The sequence below is a fragment of the Apis florea genome, unplaced genomic scaffold, assembly GCF_048593485.1.
Source record: "Apis florea isolate Af1SG1 unplaced genomic scaffold, ASM4859348v1 contig_3803_pilon, whole genome shotgun sequence".
In the NCBI taxonomy this organism is placed as follows: domain Eukaryota; kingdom Metazoa; phylum Arthropoda; class Insecta; order Hymenoptera; family Apidae; genus Apis; species Apis florea.
In genome coordinates this window covers 1,364,635-1,370,670 of record NW_028256864.1, presented here as the reverse complement: position 1 = coordinate 1,370,670, position 6,036 = coordinate 1,364,635, and positions in this window count along the sequence as shown.

Genomic DNA, 6,036 nt, shown 5'->3' with positions numbered 1-6,036 from the left:
AGTTGACCCTGCGAAACTAGCCGACCTGTTAAATCATTCGTTCCATTAATGATACACAACCGATACCATGTTATCATTCGTGTTCGCTTCAACTTCGCATTTCTGTTTTCTTATTTTCCATGAAAATTATGAAAGTATTTTAGATACTTTGTTTTTTTCTCTCGAGGAAATTGATCTCTATATCTATAACCGATTTACATTGGAAATAAAAGTAACACGGAATGAAAAATAATTCGAAATGGATAATATAATGAATATAACACAATAAAATTAATATAATTTGGATGTATCATGAGAAATGATATTTGGAATCTATAAAATATATAAAAGATTTTCAATTTTTTTTAATAATATACTGTACTATATCGTTTTGTATTATATTGCAGAGATATATTAATCATGTTTCTATTTATTTTTAATTGAAAAAGATTTTTAATTAAAACTTTTGAATAATGTTAAATAAATAAACATGTATAAATATGTATATATATATATAATTTTTGTTTATATAAATTTATTTAATCATATTTCAAAATCAAAATTATTATTTTTATCTCCATTTTTCCTTATCTTTACATATTTTATTTAAAAATATTTCAAAAATATTAGACTGGATTTCTTATGCAAAATCAAATTTTTATGAATACGATTACAGAGATAGAGCTTAATAATAGAAATTTGATTACTCTTCAAATATAATGCGTATTATATTTTGAGTATTTTATATATATTTTTTTTTTTCATATACATTCTACAAGTTTTTATATTCAAATTTTCCCTAACCTAAATACCTATATAATATATATAAGCATCTATAATTTATGTATCATTATTTTAAACAATTCTTCGAAATATATTTCCGCGATTCTTCGAACATTCGGATCAGGATACTTCACGTATCGATTTCTCAGGCTTCTTCTCAAAGGACTTTCCAAGAATACATCTTGCATTACATATCTTCTCTCTGTTGTCGACCAATTACGTGATTTCCTTTGAAAAAAACTTTGCGAGGTGTTGCTCGCAATTGACTATTATGTTTCAACCGAATCTTACAGTTCGCGCGTTACTTTTCGCGTGGATCACACGCAGTACCGAGAGTTCGTTAGCGGACTGTTGAATATCATGCCTTTTTAGCCTGCAGGTGTCATTAGAGCGAGGACGGACGGACGAACGGACGAACGCTGATTGGTCTCGGCCAATCGCCTTCGGGGACACCGGCTCATCAGCTGTCCCATTCGCGCCAAACACGAACCGTTCGTGTTACTTACATCTATAACCAACTTCGTGTCCGTGTCCTCCACTTCTCTTCCTTCATCTTTTTCCATCTTGTTCCGCGATATTCCGCGGCAGAAGAAAAAAAATTTTAGCGTTAAGATTATCATTTAATGATATAATATCGACATAACAATTTTTCACATGCGATCGTATTTCTAATTTTTACTCGTTTTATGCAAAAATGTATTATTTATAATTTTAATTCAGATTCTTTCTTTCTTTGTTTTTGTATCACATTTCGTATTTATATCGTGAAAAAAGGTGAATATTTATAAATTAATATAATATAATATTCAATAAATCCATCTTGTTCGTCATCAATGTAACATCACCAATGAAAACTTAGTTATCAACGCGGAAGTAAGAAACAACATGCAATCGTTGTATGATCGGCAAAACATTCAAATCGCTATCAAAGCGACAAGAAGGTGTATCAATACTATTATCGTTAAATAGATGATAAAATACATGTAATAATATAAATGATTAAGTACTCTGCTATTAAATGGACGAGTATTAGCTATTAGATGATTTTCAATTATATTATGGTTCAAATATGGTATCAAATATAGCAATGATTTTTAATTTAATTTCGGTTTTTTGTCCCGTTTAATTAGTGACGTTAATCGATGACACTAAATGTTGCTGACTTATTGATTGTTGTACCAATTGATGCCTGTTGTATAACTGTTCATAAAAAACTTATAAAAGAGCTGGAAAAAAGTATATTTTTGAAATAAATAAATTAAAATTTTTGTTTTTTGAATATTAGAGTTGAGAGTTAGTCTCATTCGGAATATTATTTGAATACTTTTTTACATTTCAATAAAATTACCTAGCTATGTTAAAGTATCGTATTTAATTTATAAAAATAAATTACAATAAATTAATAATCTCATCGATATCATTTTAAAAATTTTTTTATCTATAATTTCAAAGTTTAACTTTTTTAATTTCATACGTATATGTATGTATAGAATGATTTTCATTCTTCTTTTTATTATCCTTCTAAAATTATTAATTTTAATTCATATTTCTAGAAAAAAAATTGTGCAACTTTCTTATTAATTGAGTAATATTTCTTGTTAGAACTGTATGTATATTCTTACGAACAGATTAAAAGATTCATTGAACAGATATTCGAATTATTATCTGTACATGTTACAATGATATGCATTTTTCCATAAATTTCCATCAATATCCAAATGATTATTCTGAAAAAACGTGAGTTTTCCAATCTTGCTATCACCTTATGTGCTCACAGTGCTCCTGAATAACATCCGGTCTTTATTTATTTATCCCTTTGATAAATGACAATAATTTTCTATATTCAGTAGCTATTTTGTACCATAAGATATCAACCGGTGTATGAAAGTGTTAAAGAGCTAAGATTTTAACCTCATCCATCCGTGTGGATTGAAAAAGAACAACCGAATCGTAGTTCGCGAGTTCTCGTTAACGTGGCTAGTTTCGCTTTGAAAAGAAGTCCTCCTCCCGTGTAAATGAAACTCGTTGGTGAGGAGGAAGATCAAAGACCCCGGCAGGTAGAGAGGTTCTTCCTTCACGAGCAAAGAGCAGTCGGTCTACGAGGAATCTAAAAAACGGATGGAAGAAGGGTCGAGAAAACGAACGAAGGGAGAAGAAGAGAGGGGAAAAAAGAATTAAAAAAAAATGGAGAAATAAAAAAAAAGGGGGGGGGAGGAAAGGATAAGGAAAAAGAGAAGAGAAAGAAAAGATCTCGGTGGGCAAGGAGCGACCATCCGGCGGATATCGTATTAACGAGGCCTGTTGATGGGTCCAGCCTAGATCCACGCTGTCTAATTACATTGTGGACCAAGGGAAACTCGTTCCTCGCGTGCTGAAGCGGATCGCGTCGAAATTATGGATCTGCACGGGCGCTGGGCCGCGGCTGATTGACGCATGACTGGCTGCGGGTTAAGCGAGTCAACGAGTAAATGAGTCCGAATTACGTGGGCGTGTCAATGCCGGAGAAATGATCTTCTGCCCAGACCGTGCCGGAGGAATTCCCTTCGCTGCGAGGATTATGCAAAACAGCGATCTGCCGATTTCTTGTTCCGATCGTGGCTACCTGTAAGATCATAATATCATATTGATCGTGAATACAATAATTGGAAATATTTATATTTGATTTTCTCCGAGGGAAGAAATTCAAGCGATGGCTTAAACTCCGCCGTTCTAGTCTCCGTTGAAATCAAGAATGATCGTTCGAGAAAGAAAGATCGCGAAGAAGAAAAGTTTTTTTCAAAGGCCAATTTACATTATTTTCACGGTTAGCAGCGTGAATAAATCAGATAAACGAAGGACGAGCAGAGAGGGAAAAAAGGAAGAGAAATGTTGTTTGAAGATCGCGGGTATCGCATCGCGCGAGTCGTTGTTATTCGTAATTTTTTTAACGAGAGAAACAAAGAAGGTGGTCGCGTGACGCGGTTAATTAATCTCCGAATTGTTTATGTTCATCTTATCACCCTCTCTATTTGATAAAGAAAGTGTATCCTACTCGATAATACCGGTCGATCTCGAAAAAATCGTTTTATTTCTCACCGGTGTCATTCTTGTTTCGGCCGGGTCCGAGGACAATAAGCAAAATTACGCTGATGTACCGGTTGGATATCGGTTGAGTTATTGGTGTATCGGCTATATCGAGAAAATTGGCGGTGGTCATCATCGCCATTATGAATTCTTTATTTGGATGTTGCGGCGTCTGAATTACAGGGCGGTGTGGGCTACCTTGCTTACTGCTTCATACATGGACTCGTCGATAGCAGCGACGGCTACGAACCAACCTTCCATTCGAACCAGCGCGCGATTCCTTTTAAATCGAATTCTCAATGCGAACGCGTATCATTCCAATTCAATACATTGCGAACAGGTTTGGTCGTTGATCTTTCGTTGAACCATCATGGATATATGTATATAGCCATGATACATGCAATATTGTTCGTACATCACTCTACTCCATAATCATCGGATGCTTGATAATGTTAAACATAATTTTGTTAATTTATTGATTAATTGTATTTAAGTAATAGTTAAGAGACTAATATTAACTAATTTGTTTGATATTTTTTTGGAACGATTCCTTCGTAAATTATAAATTACATAATCTTATAAAATTTGAAAAAAAGAAAAGTATAATGTTTACTTATGGTATAATCGTAAATTACATTTTTTTTAAATCAAGAAAATTTTTCTTATGGTTAAAATATAACAATATACGAATTATTCTAGTTGTGATTTTTAATAACGTTGTTACTTGATGCTCAACGAAATTAACATAGGAAGAACTTTACGTATATAATAGTATTGAAGCCATATTTATAGTTCGTTTGTCCATATTTTTACTGTGTATTAAGTATCCAATGATCTTGAACAATACGATACTTAATCCGTAAAAAGTTTAAATTTTGTGAGCTTTTTAAAATAATTCAAATGTAAAATATTCGATAATTTTTTGAGAAAGAAGTTTAATAATTTTTGAATATGTTATAGAGCACAAAGTCAACAATTTTTTTCTATGTATAATCTTTATTTTCGAAATATTTACAAAAACGATTGCTAAATATATTATTATATAGAATTTTGTTTATATATATGTATGTGCGCAAACATGCGACCGCCATTTACGTTCTGTTGATATAAACATATCAAATAACCGGTTAAAAAACTACTTTCTCATGAATTGTGATCTTTGAGATAGGTATTGAAAGATATAAAAACTTTTTACAGAAAGATTTATTACAATAACAAACTGAAAGATTTGAACTTAAAACTGCGAATTTTCGATTTTCGATGAAATTTTGTGCATATATACAATATATTTAAATATATAAAAGACATTTAAAATTTCCTTTTAGCGTTAGATAAATAAGGTAAAAAAAATCTTGATTTTTATTTTTTTTTTTTCTGACTAATAACTAATAATTTTTCTATACAATACTTAGTAAACTAATCCTTTTAACGTTTCAAATAAATTCAAATTATTTGGTCTAATTTTAAAAAAATTATTCTGTTTCAAATGGTGTCCGATTATTATTATTATTATTAACCATTTGTGTTTCAATATCATTAAAATCAATGAAAAATCTTCTTTTCTAATCACCATATATATATATATATTTATTAGACAGGATTTATTTTCGCATTTTCTTTCTTTCTCTTACCTTCCACTTTTTTTTTTTTTCAATTTCTTTCTGCTTCCCAGTTTTGCCAGTGTTTTACGTAACCGTCATCGAGAAAGTTTATCTCGTGAGGAGAACGTCTCGAAGTATATTGACGTTGCACACGAGGCAAGCCAAGCGAAACGTGTAATCAGCGTATATATGCTCATCGCGAGTAATCACACCTCTAATAGACATCCTAGATTCAGTCTCGATTAATCGATCAACGGCGGCGTAACGACGCGTGTTTTATATCGAGATAATGACGACAAGCTAATGACGGGCTCATTAACGAGACTCGATATAAAATGGTTCCGTTTAACATCAGATATTCCGCTAACAGGAAGTAGGTCGGTAATACGCGCTCCGGGTATCTTCTCGTATATCTCTCTTGTTTGGGCAGACAGAGAGGCACACGAAGCGGAAAGTGCAACAGGGACGGGAATAAAGAGCCGTTGCCAATGTCTGATTAGCTTTTCTATTTATGAGCCCGTGGCGAACAACGCGACGTGCGAAACGCCATTAAAACAGCATCGCGTATTAAAAACCCGATCGTTCGTTCACGGTTGTCGACGACGTTGCA